The sequence below is a fragment of the Vulpes vulpes genome, chromosome X (assembly GCF_048418805.1).
Source record: "Vulpes vulpes isolate BD-2025 chromosome X, VulVul3, whole genome shotgun sequence".
Taxonomy (NCBI): domain Eukaryota; kingdom Metazoa; phylum Chordata; class Mammalia; order Carnivora; family Canidae; genus Vulpes; species Vulpes vulpes.
Window position 1 is genome coordinate 29,062,481 of NC_132796.1, and position 21,651 is coordinate 29,084,131.

The following is a 21,651-nucleotide window of genomic DNA, read 5'->3' on the forward strand; positions in this document are numbered from 1 at the left end:
TGCCTTGACTGCACAGGCCTGCCAGCATCACGACTGCAGTGGGAGAGTGCTTTGTCTGTGTGTGCCTGCTGACTTTAGCAAAGGAAAAGGAAAATGTTGTGACCACTCAAGCTCATCAGTGCCAGTCAAGGAATTTGGGAGAATGCTGCAACTGTCTGTCCTTGCTGGCTTTAGCAAGGGAGCAGGAGAATGCCATATCCATTTGCACTTGCCAACGCCAACCATCTTGGACCACTCCATTTCCTTGAATCATTCTAAGTATTGTCTAAGTCTAAGGCATAATAAAAGATCATAAAATAATTATGGTAGTGCTTTCTGAATTTTGTCATATGTAAATGAGCTATACTACTCATAGAGCTCTATTAAAGTTTTAGGAAATAAGTAAATGACACCCTTAGGCAATTTCTTACACATCAACACTCAATGAATGTCTTTTATAATTTTTTTTGCTCAAAAAATGTATCAAACTGAAAAATAGTGCCTTTGTCCTCACATTTTAAAATACTTTAAAAACAGAATGTATATAATTATATTTGTAAACATCAGTGATTTTTTTGTGAATAACAAAATGTAATATGTCCTTTATTCCCCAGAAATGGTGTGACTAAATTACTGCTATACCCTGAAATACAAAGTACCTAAACATGACAAAATATAGTAATGTGATCACTATCTATCCTGGTGAACAAAATTAAAATCTTGAGGATATCCTCAACTCATTCACCTTATTTATTTTAATCAGCTGATTCCATGCTACCTTTCCAGATTTATCTTCCTCCCCTAGTCCACATTCTCCCTGTCCCCTAATTCCTTATACACTTTGTTGGAGCCATGGCATTTGGATTTTTGTTCTTTCTATACCTTAGCATAAGATCTCCCTGTAATCTAGACTACACATATTCCCCCACTCTATTTGCTGAACTAACTGTATCTATCTATCAATTTATCATCTATCTATCATCTATCTATCTATCTATCTATCTATCATGTATCTATCTAATAATCACATCTTCCTCTTTTCCCCATATCCAAATTTTGCTAAATGAACTTTTATTGAAAATGTACCACATAACAATGACCTTGCTAATGCTTATTTTTCAAAACTATCATGCAGAGCTCTCTTCATTTACTGGATATGAACCTTGGGGAACAGAGACTTAGAGTTTAAAGCACTTGGCCAAAGTTACACAAAAGCAGGGTAAGGATTCTAAAAACTATACTATTAACAGGTACATAACAATTGACCCTGAACTACATGGGGTTTAGAGGAGGGTGACCCCCTGTGCAGCCAAAAATCTATATATAACTTTTCATTCCTCAAAAATTTTACTAATAGCTTAATGTTGACGTGAAGCCTCACTGATAATGTAAATAGTAAATTAACACATATTTTGTATGTTATATTATTATATATATTATATACTGTATACAGTATATAATATATACTATATTCTTACAATAAATTAAGCTAGGGAAAAGAAAATGTTATTAAGAAAATTGAAAGATAGAATACATTACAGTTCTATACTACACAAAATCTGCATATAACTGAACCTGTACAGTTCAAATCCATATTGTTCAAGGGTCAACTGTATATAACTACTGTCCGTTTCTTCTTTCTGCTGTAGTTTTTATTTAGTACAGTGTGATCTGTCTCACTACATTATAAGCACCTTGAAAATAGCATTTGACATAGAATAAATGCTTGTAAATGTTTTGAATTGTTGTTTGAAAATTTATCAAGTCTTTCTTTGAGTAGTATGGTAGAAAAATATATTTTTTATATTGGGGATCTGAACTTATACCTAAAATATGCTACATATTTGTTGCATGTACTTCAAGAAGTCAAGTCACTCAATATCCTTAAACCTTAGTTTTAAAAAGTCTGTCAAATGAGAATGATGATGATGATAATGATTTTAAGTTTTTGACATAATACATTGCTGAATAAATCAGAATAATTAGTCACAGAAAATAGAATAGGTCTAATGAGTACCTGGATAAGGCCCAAGATATTGGCTGAAAATGAAAATAGAAAAGGAAAAAAATGAAAGAATGAGTGAACAAAGGAAAAAAAGAAAGGCAGGTGGAAAAAAAGAAAGGGAGAGAGGAAAGGAAGAAGGGCAGGAAAAGCCACATCAAATGTAGATTCAGGAGGGAGGGGCAAGACGGCGGAAGAGTAGGGTCCCCAAGTCACCTGTCCCCACCAAATTACCTAGATAACCTTCAAATCATCCTGAAAATCTACGAATTCGGCCTGAGACTTAAAGAGAGACCAGCTGGAACGCTACAGTGAGAAGAGTTCGCGCCTCTATCAAGGCAGGAAGACGGGGAAAAAGAAATAAAGACACAAAAGGCCTCCAAGGGGGAGGGGCCCCGCGAGGAGCCGGGCTGAGGCCGGGGCGAGTGTCCCCAGGACAGGAGAGCCCCGTCCCGGAGGAGCAGGAGCTGCACCAACCTTCCCCGTGGAAAGGCGCCCGCAGGGAGTTAGAGCAGGACCCAGGAGGGCGGGGATGCCCTCGGGCTCCCTGGGACACTAACAGGCACCTGCGGTGTGCTCAGGAGAGTGCGCTGAGCTCCCTAAGGGCTGCAGCGCGCACGGCGGGACCCGGAGCAGCTCGGAGGGGCTCGGGCGGTGGCTCCGCGGAGGGGGCTGCGGGGCAGGAGCGCGAATCCAACAGCTCAGGCCCCGGAGCACAGGGCGCCGGGACACAGCCCAGGATCCGGCCTCCCCCCGGGACAGGCAGAGGCCGGGAGGGCCCAGGACAGCGAGGACGCTCCTGCCTGGAACTGAGCAGATCAGCGGCCCCGCCCGGGAGCCTCCAGGCCCTGCAGACGGAGAGCCCCGGAGCTACTGCGGGGGCTGACTTCAGGGTCCCAGAGCTGCCGCCCCGCCACTGTGGCTTCCTCCCGGGGCCTCACAGGGTGAACAACCCCCACTGAGCCCTGCACCACGCAGGGGCAGAGCAGCTCCCCCAAGTGCTAACACCTGAGAATCAGCACAGCAGGCCCCTCCCCCAGAAGACCAGCGAGACGGACCAGTTCCAGGGGAAGTCAAGGGACTTAAAGTATACAGAATCGGAAGATACTCCCCCGTGTTTTTTTTTTTCTTTTTGATTTCTGTTTGCTTACCCCACCCTTTTCTTTCCTTTCTTTCTTTTTCTTTTTCTTTCTCTTTTTCTTCTCTTGTTTTTTCTTTTTTTCTTCCTTTTTTCTTTTTTCTTTTTCTCTTTTCTTTCCTTCTTTCTATCCTCTCTCTTTCTTCTTTTCCCAATACAACTTGTTTTTGGCCACTCTGCACTGAGCAGAATGACTAGAAGGAAAACCTCACCTCAAAAGAAAGAATCAGAAACAGTCCTCTCTCCCACAGAGTTACAAAATCTGGATTACAATTCAATGTCAGAAAGCCAATTCAGAAGCACTATTATACAGCTACTGGTGGCTCTAGAAAAAACCATAAAGGACTCAAGAGACTTCATGACTGCAGAATTTAGATCCAGTCAGGCAGAAATTAAAAATCAATTAAATGAGATGTAATCCAAACTAGAAGTCCTAACGACGAGGCTTGACGAGGTGGAAGAACGAGTGAGTGACATAGAAGACAAGTTGATGGCAAAGAGGGAAACTGAGGAAAAGAGAGACAAACAATTAAAAGACCATGAGGATACATTAAGGGAAATAAACGACAGCCTGAGGAAGAAAAACCTACGTTTAATTGGGGTCCCCAAGGGCGCCGAAAGGGACAGAGGGCCAGAATATGTATTTGAACAAATCCTAGCTGAAAACTTTCTTAATCTGGGAAGGGAAACAGGCATACAAATCCAGGAAACAGAGAGATTCCCCCCCCCCAAATCAATAAAAACCGTTCAACACCTCGACATTTAATAGTGAAACTTGTGAATTCCAAAGATAAAGAGAAGATCCTTAAAGCAGCAAGAGACAAGAAATCCTTGACCTTTATGGGGAGGAGTATTAGGGTAACAGCAGACCTCTCCACAGAGACCTGGCAGGCCAGAAAGGGCTGGCAGGATATATTCAGGGTCCTAAATGAGAAGAACATGCAACCAAGAATACTTTAGCAAGGCTCTCATTCAAAATGGAAGGAGAGATAAAGAGCTTCCGAGACAGGCAAGAACAGAAAGAATATGTGACCTCCAAACCAGATCTGCAAGAAATTTTAAGGGGGACTCTTAAAATTCCCCTTGAAGAAGAAGTTCAGTGGAACAATCCACAAAAACAAGGACTGAATAAATATCATGATGACCCTAAACTCATATCTTTCGATAGTAACTCGGAACGTAAACGGACTTAATGACCCCATCAAAAGGCGCAGGGTTTCAGACTGGATAAAAAAGCAGGACCCATTTATTTGCTGTCTACAAGAGACTCATTTTAGACAGAAAGACACCTACAGCCTGAAAATAAAAGGTTGGAGAACCATTTACCATTCAAATGGTCCTCAAAAGAAAGCAGGGGTAGCCATCCTTATATCAGATAAACTAAAATTTACCCCGAAGTCTGTAGTGAGAGATGAAGAGCGACACTGTATCATACTCAAAGGATCTATCCAACAAGAAGGACTTAACAATCCTCAATATATATGTCCCGAATGTGGGAGCTGCCAAATATATCACTCAATTAATAACCAAAGTGAAGAAATACTTAGATAATAATACACTTATACTTGGTGACTTCAATCTAGCTCTTTCTATACTCCATAGGTCTTCTAAGCACAACATCTCCAAAGAAACAAGAGCTTTAAATGATACACTGGACCAGATGGATTTCACAGATATCTATAGAACTTTACATCCAAACTCAACTGAATACACATTCTTCTCAAGTGCACATGGAACTTTCTCCAGAATAGACCACATACTGGGTCACAAATTGGGTCTGAACCGATACCAAAAGATTGGGATCGTCCCCTGCATATTCTCAGACCATAATGCCTTGAAATTAGAACTAAATCACAACAAGAAGTTTGGAAGAACCTCAAACACGTGGAGGTTAAGGACCATCCTTCTAAAAGATGAAAAGGTCAACCAGGAAATTAAGGAAGAATTTAAAAGATTCATGAAAACTAATGAAAATGAAGATACAACCATTCAAAATCTTTGGGATGCAGCAAAAGCAGTCCTAAGGGGGAAATACATCACAATACAAGAATCCATTCAAAAACTGGAAAGAACTCAAATACAAAAGCTAACCTTACCCCTTAAGGAGCTAGAGAAAAAACAGCAGATAGATCCTACACCCAGCAGAAGAAGAGAGTTAATTAAGATTCGAGCAGAACTCAACGAAATCAAGACCAGAAGAACTGTGGAACAGATCAACAAAACCAGGAGTTGGTTCTTTGAAAGAATTAATAAGATACATAAACCATTAGCCAGCCTTATTAAAAAGAAGAGAGAGAAGACTCAAATTAATAAAATCATGAATGAGAAAGGAGAGATCACTACCAACACCAAGGAAATACAAACGATTTTAAAAACATTATGAACAGCTATACGCCAATAAATTAAGCAGTCTAGAAGAAATGGATGCATTCCTAGAAAGCCACAAACTACCAAAACTGGAGCAGGAAGAAATAGAAAATCTGCACAGACCAATAACCAGGGAGGAAATTGAAGCAGTCACCAAAACCTCCCAAGACACAAAAGACCAGGGCCAGATGGCTTCCCAGGGGAATTCTGTCAAACGTTTAAAGAAGAAACCATACCTATTCTACTGAAGCTGTTTGGAAAGATAGAAACAGATGGAGTACTTCCAAATTCGTTCTATGAGGCAGCATCACCTTAATTCCAAAACCAGACAAAGACCCCACCAAAAAGGAGAATTACAGACCAATATCCCTGATGAACATGGATGCAAAAATTCTCCACAAGATACTAGCCAATAGGATCCAACAGTACATTAAGAAAATTATTCACCATGACCTAGTAGGATTTATCCCCAGGACACAAGGCTGGTTCAACACTCGTAAAACAATCGATGTGCTTCATCATATCAGCAAGAGAAAACCAAGAACCATATGATCCTCTCAATAGATGCAGAGAAAGCATTTGACAAAATACAGCATCCATTCCTGATCAAAACTCTTCAGAGTGTAGGGATAGAGGGAACATTCCTCGACATCTTAAAAGCCATCTACGAAAAGCCCACAGCAAATATCATTCTCAATGATATTGAGAATGAAGCACTGGGAGCCTTTGCCCTAAGATCAGGAACAAGACAGGGATGTCCGCTCTCACCACTGCTATTCAACATAGTACTGGAAGTCCTCGCCTTAGCAATCAGACAACAAAAAGACATTAAAGGCATTCAAATTGGCAAAGAAGAAGTCAAACTCTCCCTCTTTGCCGATGACATGATACTCTACATAGAAAACCCAAAAGCCTCCACCCCAAGATTGCTAGAACTCATACAGCAATTTAGTAGCGTGGCAGGATACAAAATCAATGCCCAGAAATCAATGGCATTTCTATACACTAACAATGAGACTGAAGAAAGAGAAATTAAGGAGTCAATCCCATTGACAATTGCACCCAAAAGCATAAGATACCTAGGAATAAACCTAACCAAAGAGGTAAAGGATCTATACCCTAAAAACTATAGAACACTTCTGAAAGAAATTGAGGAAGACACAAAGAGATGGAAAAATATTCCATGCTCATGGATTGGCAGAATTAATATTGTGAAAATGTCAATGTTACCCAGGGCAATTTACACGTTTAATGCAATCCCTATCAAAATACCATGGACTTTCTTCAGAGAGTTAGAACAAATTATTTTAAGATTTGTGTGGAATCAGAAAAGACCCCGAATAGCCAGGGGAATTTTAAAAAAGAAAATCATACCTGGGGGCATCACAATGCCAGATTTCAGGTGGTACTACAAAGTTGTGGTCATCAAGACAGTGTGGTTCTGACACAAAAACAGACACATAGATCAATGGAACAGAATAGAGAACCCAGAAGTGGAGGCTGAACTTTATGGTCAACTAATATTCGATAAAGGGGGAAAAACTATCCACTGGAAGAAAGACAGTCTCTTCAATAAATGGTGCTGGGAAAATTGGACAGCCACATGCAGAAGAATGAAACTAGACCACTCTCTTTCACCATACACAAAGATAAACTCAAAATGGATGAAAGATCTAAATGTGAGACAAGATTCCATCAAAATCTGAGAGGAGAACACAGGCAACACCCTTTTTGAACTCAGCCACAGTAACTTCTTGCAATATTCATCCACGAATGCAAAAGAAACAAAAGCAAAAATGAACTATTGGGACTTCATCAAGATAAGAAGCTTTTGCACAGCAAAGGATACAGTCAACAAAACTAAAAGACAACCTACAGAATGGGAGAAGATATTTGCAAATGACATATCAGATAAAGGGTTAGTTTCCAAGATCTATGAAGAACTTATTAAACTCAACACCAAAGAAACAAACAATCCAATCATGAAATGGGCAAAAGACATGAAGAGAAATCTCACAGAGGAAGACATGGACATGGCCAACATGCACATGAGAAAATGCTCTGCATCACTTGCCATCAGGGAAATACAAATCAAAACCACAATGAGATGCCACCTCACACCAGTGAGAATGGGGAAAATTAACAAGGCAGGAAACCACAAATGTTGGAGAGGATGCAGAGAAAAGGGAACCCTCTTACACTGTTGATGGGAATGTGAACTGGTGCAGCCACTCTGGAAAACTGTGTGGGGGTTCCTGAAAGAGTTAAAAATAGGCCTGCCCTACGACCCAGCAATTGCGCTGTTGAGGATTTACCCAAACATTCAGATGCAATGAAATGCCGGGACACCTGCACCCCGATGTTTACAGCAGCAATGTCCACAATAGCCAAACTGTGGAAGGAGCCTCGGTGTCCATCGAAAGATGAATGGATAAAGAAGATGTGGTCTTTGTATACAATGGAATATTATTCAGCCATTAGAAATGACAAATACCCACCATTTGCTCAACGTGGATGGAACTGGAGGGTATTATGCTGAGTGAAGTAAGTCAATTGGAGAAGGACAAACATTGTATGTTCTCATTCATTTGGGGAATATAAATAATAGTGAAAGGGAATATAATGGAAGGGAGAAGAAATGTGTGGGAAATATCAGAACGGGAGACAGAACATAAAGACTCCTAATTCTGGGAAACGAACTAGGGGTGGTGGAAGGGGAGGAGGGCGGGGGTTGGGGGTGACCGGGTGATGGGCACTGAGGGGGGCACTTGACAGGATGAGCACTGGGTGTTATTCTGTATGTTGGTTAATTGAACACCAATAAAAATAAATTTATTATTTAAAAAAAACAACAAAAAAAAAGAAATGTAGATTCAGTCTTACAAAGAGGAATGTGAAGCGTAGAGAAAATGTGGTAAAGAAATAGATTCACAACCATATATCCAAAGCCCACAGTATTAAAAACTTTATTGACTATTTATGAGTAGGAAAGCTAAATGGAGTAAGATAAAGTCAGTTCATGAAAAGAAACTCAGAAACTCATTTGGAAGGTAGAAGATACAGAAAAAAGTTCAGAGAAGGATGTGCAAAGAACCATTGCTTAAAATTAGAGAAGATACATCGAAATAAACCACATAGTAGTTCTCTTTTGTCACTCATGATGTCTGGTGCCAGAAAGATAGGCATCAGGATTGTCTTTACTTGTCTTTATGCCGGTATTTTGGTATTTAGTGGAGACATTTATTCTCAAACTTCCAGAAGCAGTATGAAGAGGAGCAGGTAAGTGATTGACAGCTATATTTAGCATTGTCTTCTTTGGGTTCCTTCAACTACAGAATCTTTGATAAGGATTTGAGCATGAGTGGATTATTTGGAATGTGATCTCAGAAGTATGGTGATGGAATGAGGAAGCAAAACCAAGAAGGGAGGAAGGGCTCTAAATTGTGCATCTATCAGCAGTTCAAAAACTGTGGGAGAATAAACTGTGGAGTTTGTCCACTGAGGCATATTCAACTCTCATCCCTCATTGGCTGAAGATTACCTCCAGGGGCACTCACTCTCCTCCAGGCCGTTTCTGGAGTCCTACACACAGAGAATCGAAACAGCAATGCGTAGATGTACATGGGAACCTGAGGAAACCACAACAGCTTCTGCTATAACCATGTAATATTCTTTATTTTCACACAGAGAATAAAAAAAAGCTTATGCTTTGGAGGTCATCTATACTCTGGGACTTGTTCATATCATGTTGTTATTTTTTTTTAAATCACTCTTAGACATTTCTGTCAGGTAGCATGATTCCATTACATCCCAAAGGAATGTGGTATCTATGCAGGAAGAAATACTTGTTTTTGTTTTTCACTACGTTTATCACCCCACACTTACGACATTTCCGAGCTCATAGTGATTACCCAGTCAATATTTGTGAGTGGATTAATGAATGCAGTTGTATCAAACAACAAAAGGGTAAGCTAATCTATCTTAAATATTTAGATTGAATGTGTTGTTTCATAACACAGATGCAGTTTTCAAGGTTGACAATTAGTTGTGATACTTTTCCTCAGAGATTCTGGCTTTATTCTCTACTATTGAACGGTTGGTTTCATTCACAGATTAGGAGCAAAATTGCTTACTGAAACCCAGTCCTCATCTCTAAGAGTGACCAGAGAAAAAGAAAAGGGAGAGCTAGCTGCTTTTGGAAAAAAATTAGAAAGGTGATATAAAATCTTTCCCAAAACTCCCCAGCAAAACTGTCTTTTGTGTCTCAATGTTGTAAATCGCATTACAGGCCCATTTCTGAAGCTAACATTGGCCAAGAAAATGAGATTACTCTCTAACCTATCATCCTGGCATTGTGACACCTCTTGTGGCAGATGAGATGCATGTTACCCTCTTGATACCTCAACAGAATTGGAGCTTTTTTAGGAACAGAGAGGGGTAATGTATGCTGTATAGGCAGCCGTTTATTGGATAAGCAACTAATGACATTTATTTCTAAATATTGTTGCTACCAAATCCTGACATGATGAAAATCCCCACAAAATAAAACTCTGATACCTATTATTCTTTATTTGTAGCCCTCATTCTAAGTTCCAGGAAAGAAGTTTCAGTAATTTTCCATCATTTTGTGATGTAGCACATGTACGTATGAGTGTATGCTGAAGATAGGCTTTTTCCTTTTTGGCCATATGGAAAAGTGAAAATGGACTGAAAATTACTATCTTTCCCTTGACAAGTTAATTAAGCCTCATAATCAGTCACAGTCATTTGAACAGCATGGTTGCTGGAATGAGAATTAGTAGGATACCTCAATGGACAAATGAGGCACATTTTGTAGAAGGAAATCTCCGACGAATACATAAGTGTTGTGAAAATATGAAAGGAAAACTATGTCTTAAAAGAGAAAAGGCAATTTAGTTATTAGACAATGGGGTTGCTGTTAAGGAAATTTATTCAAAAATCCAAGGAATGGAAGTGTGCACTTCATACATTAATCTTATTTAATCCAGTATATTATTTTTAATTATTTTATATCTATTTTGCCACTTGACTATAAATTTATTGAGCATAAATATTGTTTATCTCTTCCCTTAGTTTTAAGTACATTGTCTATTACACAAATGCTTGTTGCATTAAGTTAAACAAAATAATTTACTTCCATAAACTACACACTAAATTACATTACATATTCCACATTGTTTTTAATTTTTCATCAGGAAGTTTAACCACTGACAATGATTAACATAAATATGTTCCTGGTAATTCTCACTTTTTACCATCATAAGACTGACACACCAAAATATTTTCTTGGTAGTGAAATTGTGGAGGATAGAAATATTTGGTATTTCCCCAGCTAAGATTATGTTCTATACATATTTGAATGTAAGGTCACTCATAATCTGTATTTATTTCGTATATAAAAGTTATAATATTATTGATAGCAGTCACCAATTTCCTAAATATTTCCAGACATTCCACAAACCAAAACTAAGTATACTGTTTGCAGATCTGATTCCTTCCATTTTTTCCTATACAAATATAAATTTTACTAGGTTGCAGTATCTTTAATAAACAGTTGTTTTCTCTTTTATGAAATAAACATTTTGTTATAGAAATGTCAATATTGTTACATAGTTTTATAACAGTCATTTTCAATGCCTGCATAAGGTGTAAATATAAATGTATTCCTGTGGTATGATTTACATAACCATTTTTCTGCTGTTGTATATTGAAGGTTCCCCCCTCCATTTTTTGTTATCATTACCAACACTCCAGTGAACATGTTTTACTTCTGATTTTCACTAGTACAAAATCTGTGATATGAATTTACTCTGTGGGGATACATGGATACACATTTTTTTTAGAATGACCTTATTTTTTTCTGATTCAGCCTCTGAGGAGTGGCTAAACTTCTTAGACACATGATCTTGGGCAAGAATTACTCATAATGTCTTTTAGCTTCAATTTTCTCATGTATTGGAGAAAGGAATGACAGAATTTGAGCTTTCTTGTGATAGGATTATTTAGCTGAAAAAATTGAGTCAAAGTGAAGTGAAAAAATAAAAGAGATTTTAAGAAAATCAAAGTAGCAAAAACAGTCTCACCTGTAACTCAAACCAGAATGTGAAAAAGTCTTCCCGACCAGAGTCCCTTCATCTCACCATCGCTTGTTCATTTTCTTTATGGTTTTTCCTTTCCTTTTTCTATTTGTATGTGTGTCTTTTTGTCGTTGTCCCCCTCTCTCTGAATCCTGCCTTTCTTTTCTTTTTTGGACCAGCCCATCATGGTGAAATGTAGATAAGGTCACTCTTAGCCCTTGAGGTTACATGACCTTTAATGCCTAATGCTCACATATAACTTAAAAGATTCTGTCTACAAATTAACAGAGGACAGAAACTATGTGCCCTGGGTTGGATCAGATGTCTTTTCAACCACAACCAGAGGAAGTTGTTACATGATATTTAAACATTTCAGATTCCCACTCCTGTTAGTGTGCTAAAGCTGGAAATTATCTGAAAAAGCTATCCGGGCTTGCAAGTGTCCCCAAATATGTATAGCTTTAGAAAGCACTTCCTATCTGGTAAAGTGTTAAGGGCATTTTTTTATTCTTTAGAGTTATTCATGAATATTATCCTTATTATGCATTTTATCCATCAGTAATCATTTGCTATCCTTCATTTGCTAGACATAGTGCTTATATTGTGAAAACAAAGAATGACAAAACAGAGTCCCTTACCTCTTCAACTGGTTAACTTGAGAGCTTGTTAGAAATGTAAAATGTACTAAATAAGAAACAACATTTTGTGAGGTTCTCTAATAAGTGCTATAGGTACTAGGCCTACATTAGGCATAATTGCTCTGAAAGTAAAGACACATGAGGTTTTTAATTCCTAGATCTATCTCCAACCCAATTCATGCAGTTCTATGTCTATTTCTTCTTTTTTTTTTAAGATTTTATTTATTTATTCATGAGAGACACACACAGAGAGAGACAGAGACACAGGCAGAGGGAGAAGCAGGCTCCATGCAGGGAGCCTGACATGGGACTGGATCCCAGGTCTCCAAGGTCACGGCCTGGGCTGAAGGCAGGTGCTAAACCGCTGAGTGACCCTGGCTACCCTCTATGTCTATTTCTAATCAATACTGAACTGTTTGCTCTAAGTGCTGCTAGGTCACGGAATAATTTTCTCCTATGTAATTGATCAGTACTTAAAGTATAGGCTTCTGTACTGATTAGGTAAAATTCATCAATTGTATTTTGTATATATCTTCCAATTGATATTTCTCATTCTTAGAAGTCTTGTTCTGGTAAAAGTCTTCGCAGTACAATAATGTCTAGACATCTAGTTCTCCTGTGTAACTACTTTAACAGTCTTACAAGTGATATAAAAGTTCCATGTTTTCAGATGCAGGGAAAATATATTTCAAACTAAGTGTTTCCTAGAAATCTTTTTCTCATAATTTAACTATCATTTTCTTTAGAGCATTTTTATGATTTTTTTGGTATAAAGATATATATCTGTGTTTTCCTGTATGCTTGCTACACATAACAGTTTCACTGTTTCCTACATGTATGTTATACATATGTAATTTAATGTGAACTTTAAAGAAAAGATGGGCGATTTATAGAACTTGATATTTCTCTATTTTTATTATTAGGTTCAGAGTAGAGTTCAGTGATTCATCAGTTGCATATAACACCCAGTGTTGGGCAGCAGCCCAGGTGACTCAGCTGTTTAGCGCTGCCTTCAGCCCAGGGCCTGATCCTGGAGACCTGGGATCCAGTCCCATGTCGGGCTCCCTGCATGGAGCCTGCTTCTCCCTCTGCCTGTCTCTGCCTCTCTCTCTCTCTCTGTCTCTTATGAATAAATAAATAAAATCTTTAAAAAATAACCCCCAGTGTTCATTCCATCAAGTGCCCTCCTTAATGCCCATCACTCAGTGCCCATCCTCTCACCCACCTCCCCTCGAGCAACACTCAGTTTGTTCCCTAGAGTTAAGAGATTCTTATGGTTTGTCTCCTTCTCTGATCTTGTCTTATTTTATTTTTCCTTCCCTTCCCCTATGTTCATCTGTTTTGTTTCTTAAATTCCACGTATGAGTGAGATCATATGATAGTTGTCTTTCTCCGACTGACTTATTTCCCTTAGCGTAATACCCTCCAGTTCCATCCATGTCATTGCAAATGGCAAGATTTCATAGAACTTGGTATTTATTATGCTTCAGTTTTGTTATTCTTCATTGTGTGTTTCCTCTCATGGCTACTTGATGTCACCAAATATATTTCTTGAGGATTTCTATGTAATAAAAGGGTTGGACTAGTATATTTAGTTGCTTTCAACTCTGAAATTTATTTATTTATTTATTCATTCCTTTTTTTTCATTAACATTTATTGAGCACCACTGGTAAAGCATAATGCTGTTGGTTCTGGGAACACAGGAAGTAGGTGTTGCTTGGAAGCAACTGCAGATTTCATGGCAAAGTGATTATGTTGGGATGGCATTGACAGGAACAGCAAGCAAACAGTAAGGATATTCCTTCTTTCCTCCTCCCATCTGCTAGCCTTCTCAGCCCTTGCTGACAAAGCTAAGTTCTTTTTACCCAGTCTTTTCTCTAGCATCATGCAAGACATTATTAAAGAGTTTATTTGTCTTTGCAATATGCCATATAAATATCTGTGCAGTCCTGCCCTTTGTCTGTGAAGCATTAGCTTACATGCCACACCACATGTTTGAACTTCCATGCAACAGGAATATTAACTTATTTATGCTTCTGCTAACAAGATGTCAATTCTTTGTACAAAGACATTCACATCCTCTTTCCTAATAGAGGAGATACTAAATCACAACAGATAATGTATCTATCCTTGGGCAGTGGCAAATTTGCTGCCAGTTCAATCACAATCTTATCTGAATGATCTGTAACCTAAAAAATAAATGTTAAAGTTAACTACCTCCAAAATCTTCATGTAAAACAGTTGTTTAAAAGGATAAGGAATGAAAAAATTTTATATATATATAAAATCAATATAATATATATATATATTTATATATATATATTTATATATATATTTATATATATATTATATATATATAACAATCAAGAAAGGAAATATGTATATCTAATGCACTTGTCATTTTTATAAGTGGCCAAAAGGCCAGAGTTGATAATTATAATTCCCTTCTTGAATACCATTCCATATCATCATTGTTCTCAACAAGCATTTTAATTAGTCTGGATTCTTAACCTGGCAGGATGATCCAAAATTTCATAACTAAAAGATCTGAATACTCATTTGTTCTGCAGGATTGTGTTGTTATTGCTGCTGTGACTTTCTGTTAATATTTATTATTGCACAAGAAAGTAGTGGATATATAGTACCCTGGATTGTAAGCATAACATATCTTTCCCCATCATATACCCCATTTTTTCTTGGTAATCTGCAGCAACCGCCTCAGCTGGTATGTAACCCCCTTATTTGCTTGTTGGCTGAGAGGCATGTCCTAAATGTTCAGTAACTTTACCATAAAGTTTCCTGCTAATTCCTGTTCATCAGGTCCAATCAGCGTGATGTTATCAATATAGAGGACTACTTTGATTTTTTGAGGCATATCATTATGAATATATGTTTCAACCATCCTATGGCAGGAAGTAATTATATTGACATAATTCTGAAACTGCAGTGAAAATGAACTTCTGCTGCTGCTCCTTACAGATTGGTGTAGAGATAGAAGCACTTGCCAGACCAATAGTCATGTACCCTTGCCAGGGCTATGTTCATTTGTTCTAGTAAGGATGCCACAGCTATAATAACAGCTGTAATTTTAAAAAATCTATATTAATAATAATTCACAGTCAATATCTGAGATAGGCACAGACCAAGTAAGTGAGTTAAACTGAATGTCCATTTTTCAAGTCTTTGATGATGGGACTAATCTCAGTAGTTTCTTCTGGGAATCCGAATTGCTTTGGGTTTATTTTCCTGGTAGGAAAAAGAAGTCAGGAGGCCTGAATTCAGCCCTTCCTAGTCTGTCACCTCTGGTTCATGGTGACAGTTACATATTCAAGAACTGGCAAAAAGCAGACACAAGCTGAATTTTTGTTCTACTGGCACTATAGGAGACTGACTTGGGCCAATTCTTCTTTTTATCACTTGACTTCCATATTCACACTTTGCCTAATAGACCAGAGTGACATTTTTTGTGCGTGTGTCCAGAAATTATTGCCAATTCAGGTCAATATCTAATAATCCATGAAACATATGGATATTTCCTATTTTCCACTATAAAATAACCTTTGCAAATGGCTATAGATCATTTTAGGGAAGGCTTGAAGAGTCACAATCAAGGAGGCCTGGCCTCTTCATCAGTCAAAGAGATTTAGGCCTGTGAACTTAAGTCCAGAAACTGACTGGCTTTCCATTTTGGCAACTTAAGTCAGGTTTCTGGCTACAAGATGTAGATATTTCTCTGCTTTGGAGATGAAGTAATATGTTCACAGACTGCCATCTATAAAATTTATATGATTAATAAGCTACTGTCAATGATTCCATAGGTCAAATATTGTGATTAAAGGTTTGTTCCTGCTGCCTGGTTTGTTAAATGCTCCAACCTTGTTTCTGATGGTTAAACATTTGGTCTTTCTCACCCTAGAATACCATCATCCCCACTGAAATAGGGAGACTCATTCAATAGTGGCATTTTCTACTCTCTGCATTATACAGAAGAAAGCTAGTATAGAACGTTTCCAAGAAGTTAATGCTCTCATCTAAAGGTATCTTGTAATATCTTAGTGAAGGGTGTGCCTTCTGGACCCTCTCAAAGGTTATAGTGTTTGGGGTAGATTTATAGGATGCAGATGATATATCCACTACAATGTCTCTATCTGTATAACCTCTTGTATTTCTTCTACACTATGCTGTGAAAGTTCTAGTATCTCAGCTTTATTCATTCTTGGTAAGCCATTGCTAATCAAAGTTTCACTTAACCAATCAAGCAATTTCTTAAAGCCACTTGCAGTTCACCTTAATATTTTTAATCTTCATTTTTTGGCACTTATTTCCATATCAATAAATTCTGCCTGGTTCAATAATTTAAAATATCATACTTGGCTTAGACCAAAGCTTCCCTTAGAATCTATTTCTGTAAGTATTTTCCACACATTTCTGAAATTTTTTGGAGTACAAATTATTTCTTCCTGGGACTGACTTAGCACTTATTCTCCAGAATAAGCCAAAGTCTAACCCTATTTATAGTTCTAGAATTAATAAAGAGTGGTTGTGTTGGAGCTTGCTCAGAATATGCTTCTGCCTGCAAGACAGTTGCCTCAGTTGATGTTATTATATTGCTTTAACATAAGTGAAACCTCATCTTTTCATACACAGAAGGAGGGTCTGCTTCATATAGCAAGGCAACATCAGAGAGACTTGGAAGTTTGCCTCATATCTTTTTCATTTTATTTCTCCAGAGGTCCACATTCTAATTCTTAAAGTCTTACTCATTTTCAATTGATACTATCAATTTCGCATTATAAGCTTTACAATCTGTAAATTAAATTCTCATTATAATTATACATATAATGCAGTTAGTTAATTTTGGGTCCTATTTTAAAAGACATATGGTATTACAAGAAGTAAGAGATTGTTTATAAGACTGCCATATAATCTCTCTGTTCGTCTGACTGTGACTTGACATTAATCAGAAGTAGCTTTTCTACTCCTCAATTCTTGTGGTCATTAATGCTAACATAATGCTCAAGTTCATCTATGCTGTCCAGTGGTAGCTACCCTTCACATGTGTCTGCTTAAATGTAAATTTAATTTTAGTGAAATGAAATAAAATAAATAATTCACTCTTTCATTGTCACTAGCCACATTTGAAATGCTGAAAAACCACAAGTGGCTACTGGCTACTCTAATGTACAGTGCAAATAGAACATTTCAGTCAGTGCAGGAGTTACATTAGATAATGCTACCCTAGAAACCTAAGTAAATATATGTACTAGATACACAGTCACAAAATATTCCTAACATTAAATTAATTTTTTAATTTTTAATTTAAATTCAATTGCCAACATATAGTATAACACCCAGTGTTCATCCTAACTAACATTACATTTAATAACCCAAAACTGGAAATACCTCACTCTTTGACTGTAGAATGGATAAACACATTGGATAAACACAGTGAAATTGGAATATATTTATTGGTGAAAATGAACTATAGATATACATCACTTGTTGAATCTTGGCAACAGATTATTGAAAGAAAAAGATGCAAAATAACACATACTTTTATTTTATTACCATAAAAATAAAATATCAGTTAGTGGTGCATCACTGGTTGCAAAATGATAATGATAATAAGGAAATAATTACTAAAGTATCAGGATAAGTTGAGGAAGTTGTTTGCATTAGAACGGGATAAGTTAGGACTTTCTGTCTGATGGGTGATACTGTTTTTGACTTGAATGGTGGTTTTATAATTGTTTATTTAATAACTATTTGTTAAAATATCTTATGAAATATGTATGCCATATTTTCAAATAGTATATGCTGAAATAAAACTTAAAAGAAAAATTATTTCAAGTAAAGAAATAATGGGCCCCACTCACACTCCTGGAAAGAAAGCAAGCTTTACTATTAAACAGTTATCCATTTGTTAGAATCTCAGTACTTGTAGACCTACATAATTCTCATTGTAGAGAAACCGAAGAGGATTACCAAGAACACAGAATCTTAGCTGATATTCTCACTATTTGACTTGCTTTAATATTACTGACAATATGTGTATATCATAAAGTAATTTTAGGAACCCGATTAACTTAAAAAAATTCAGGAAAACCAATTAGGAGTAAAACATCCCAATGCCTGCTAATGTTGGAAGTTCTGCATGGTTCCTTCACAATTCATTTCAGATAAATTGATGAAAAAACTTAAGATATATTTGTGCACATTTTTCTTCTTACTATGGAATTGAAATTTATGATCGTATGATAATATCATCATTGGATCTTGCAACTTAACCCACAATCTGTTGCAGGTGTTAACTGTATGTAATCATTATTAGAAATTGTAACTCTTCATTTTAAGTGGATATTGTTTTGAAGGTAGTTTAAATTTTATTTTTTTAAGATTTTATTTATTTATTCATGATAGACACAGAGAGAGGCAGAGACATAGGCAGAAAGAGAAGCAGGCTCCCTGCAGGGAGCCTGATGTGGGACTCGATCCTGGCTCTCCAGGATCAGGCCCCAGGCTGAAGGCTGTACTAAACTGCTGAGCCACCTGGGGTGCCCTACTTTAGTGAAATCTTAATTTCCTTTCTCTGGGGTACTCAATTTGACTCATACAGAAACTATCCACTTAAGAGATTTCTATATTATGCTTTCCTTTATGACATTAATTCTATAATATGCCCCATAACCTCCCCAAAGATATACCCCCTTTCCAGCGTTAATCAGCAGTGAATCCTGCCAAAGAAACATCTGGTCAATCCTGGAAGTCTGATTTTATAGTGGAGCTGTTCTCGGGGCCCCGCGGGGCGCTGCCCCCCTTTAGGGAGCTCGTCCGCGGGGTGTGGCGCGCTCTCCCCGGGGCGCAGGTGCCTGTTAGTGTCCCAGGGAGCCCCAGGGCATCCCCGCCTTTCTGGGGATCCTGCTCCAATTCCCCGGGAGGCCTTTCCGCGGGGAAGGTCGGTGCAGCTCCTGCTTCTCCGGGACGGGGCTCTCCTGTCCTGGGGACACTCGCCCTGGCCTCAGCCCGGCTCCTCAGGGCCCCTCCCCCTTGGAGGCCTTTTGTTTCTTTATTTCTTTTCCCCCGTCTTCCTACCTTGATAGAAGCGCGAACTCTTCTCTCTGTAGCGTTCCAGCTGGTCTCTCTTTAAATCTCAGGCCGAATTCGTAGATTTTCAGGATGATTGGAAGGTTTTCTAGGTAATTTGGTGGGGACAGGTGACTTGGGGACCCTACTCTTCAGCCATCTTGCCCCTCCTCCTAAAAGTTCTACTGTTGAAGTCATAGAGGAGAATGAAGAACATGTTGGATAAAAGAGGAAAGAGAATCTTTATTATATACTGATGGAAAATTTAGCAGAATTGTGCCCTTTAGTTATGAGGAAAGCAGAAGTTTAAGTGCTGACGTTGGCTACTAAGCTGAGATTTCCTAGCAAAGTTTTTAAAAATATTTTTTTAAAAAATATTGTATTGATTTATTTGTCAGAGAGAGCATGCATATGGGGGGCGGGGGGGGGGGTAAAGGGAGAAGCAGCATCCCCACTGAGCAGGGAGCCCAATGCAGGACTCAATCCCAGGACCCTAGGATCATGACCTGAGCCGAAGGCAGATGCTTAACCAGATGAAGCACCCAGGCGCCCTTCTAGCAATGTTTTGAAGGTACTATTATCTCCTTGCTGCTACTAGTAAAATGGAAGAGGATAAAGATAAATTGAGAGAAGAGCTATTAGACAAAAAGGAACCAAAACTTTATGATTTGGGAAATTCTTAGCTTGTCCTGATTGCAAAAGATGCTAAAATTTAGAGTCACTGTTACAAAAGAGAGCTCTAGTGAAAAAAACTGCATGTGGCTGGAGAGTTTCTGCTAATACCTTTGAAAGACCAAAATGACAGAGCATTGAGTTGTGTTTGAAGATATTAAATTTGTGACACATACAGTCCCTTAGCCATCTTAGTAGTAGCCAAAAATAGAGATGGAAATATTGAAGAAAAATCTATGGAGGAGTCTCTTGTCAAAAGGAATGAATTCTTGTGACATATGTGGGTAACCCATAAGGTTCTTGAGAATTTTATACTAGCAGAAACACTGCCAGCTAGGATTAAAAGTGTGACAGAGCCAAAATAAAAGATGGTCATTGTACTCACAAAATTCTACAGATGGTAAACAGACTGATAAAAACTACCCAGCTGCAAACACAAGTCACCCTTTATGAAAAAGGAAGAATGACTCAGAGAGAGGAGCCATAAGGTCAGATTGCAGAGCCAAAAATCAAAGACGATTATTCCCAGGCCTTGAAACCAAATGGAATTTGCCCTGCTAGATTTTCAATGCGCTGAAACTGGTGACTCCTTTAATACTTTTCATTTTCACCCTTTTTAAATGTGTGTGTCTATAGTTATTATTCTATACTTCCCCAAAAGGGTATTTTGTGAGCAGATAACTTGATTTTTAAGTTCACAGGATTACATATGGAGAATTGTGCCTCAGGATGGATTATATCCAGAGCCTTACCCATACCTGATTTAAATAGGTTAAATTATTAGATTTGAGGCTTTTGAGGTGACAAGATTTAGATGAGATTCTGGACTTTTCATCAATGCTGCAATATGTTGATATTTGGGAGCATGTTGGGATAAGGCAAATATATTCTGCATGTAGGACAGACATGGATCTTTAAGGGCCAGAAAACACACTGTGGTAGGCAGAATAATGGCCTCCTAAAGATGCCTGCATCCTAATTACATTACATGGCAAAAAGTAATTAAATTTGCAGATAGAATTAAGGTTGCTAAACAGCTGATTTCAAAATAGGGAAATACCTGGCTTATCTTTTTTTATCTTTAAATGTGGAGGAGGGAGGCATAAGTTTGTCAGATGAGAAACACTTGACTGGCCATTGCTGGCTTTTAAAATGGAAGAGGGCATGGGCCAAGCAATAATAGGAGATTCTGGGATCTGAAAAAGGAAAGAACATTGATTTTCACCTAGAGCTTCCTGAAAGGAATGCAGCTCTGCAGCATCCTGATTTAAGCGCGGTAAGAAACATTTAAGACTTGTGACCTCCAGAACTGTAAGGCAATAAATTTCTATTGTTTTAAGCCATGAAGTTTGTGGTGGCTAGTTAGAACATACAGTGGTGAGATACTGAATACTTTCCTCCTAAAATCTACAATAAAACAAGGATGCAGTCTACCCTTGCTGCTTGTATTAACATTGCAGGAAAATTAGGTAAGTAAAAAGGCATCTAGATTAGAAAAGAATAAGTGAAACTATGATCTTGTACATACAAAAATCTAAGGAATCCACTCAAAAACTTTTGGAACTGATACACTAGTTCAGTAGGGTTGAAGAATATAAGAGCAATATATAAAAAGCTAATATATTTCTAAACACTAAGAATGAACAGTGAAAAGCAAAATTAAGAGAATAATT

The 21,651-nt window shown here is 37.8% G+C and overlaps 1 pseudogene; it reads right to left on the reverse strand.

Moving 5' to 3' along the window:
- Positions 1-15,125, reverse strand: part of LOC112919014 (small ribosomal subunit protein eS8 pseudogene) — a 46,029-nt pseudogene extending 30,904 nt beyond the window's left edge.
- Positions 15,126-21,651: the final 6,526 nt, after the last annotated feature.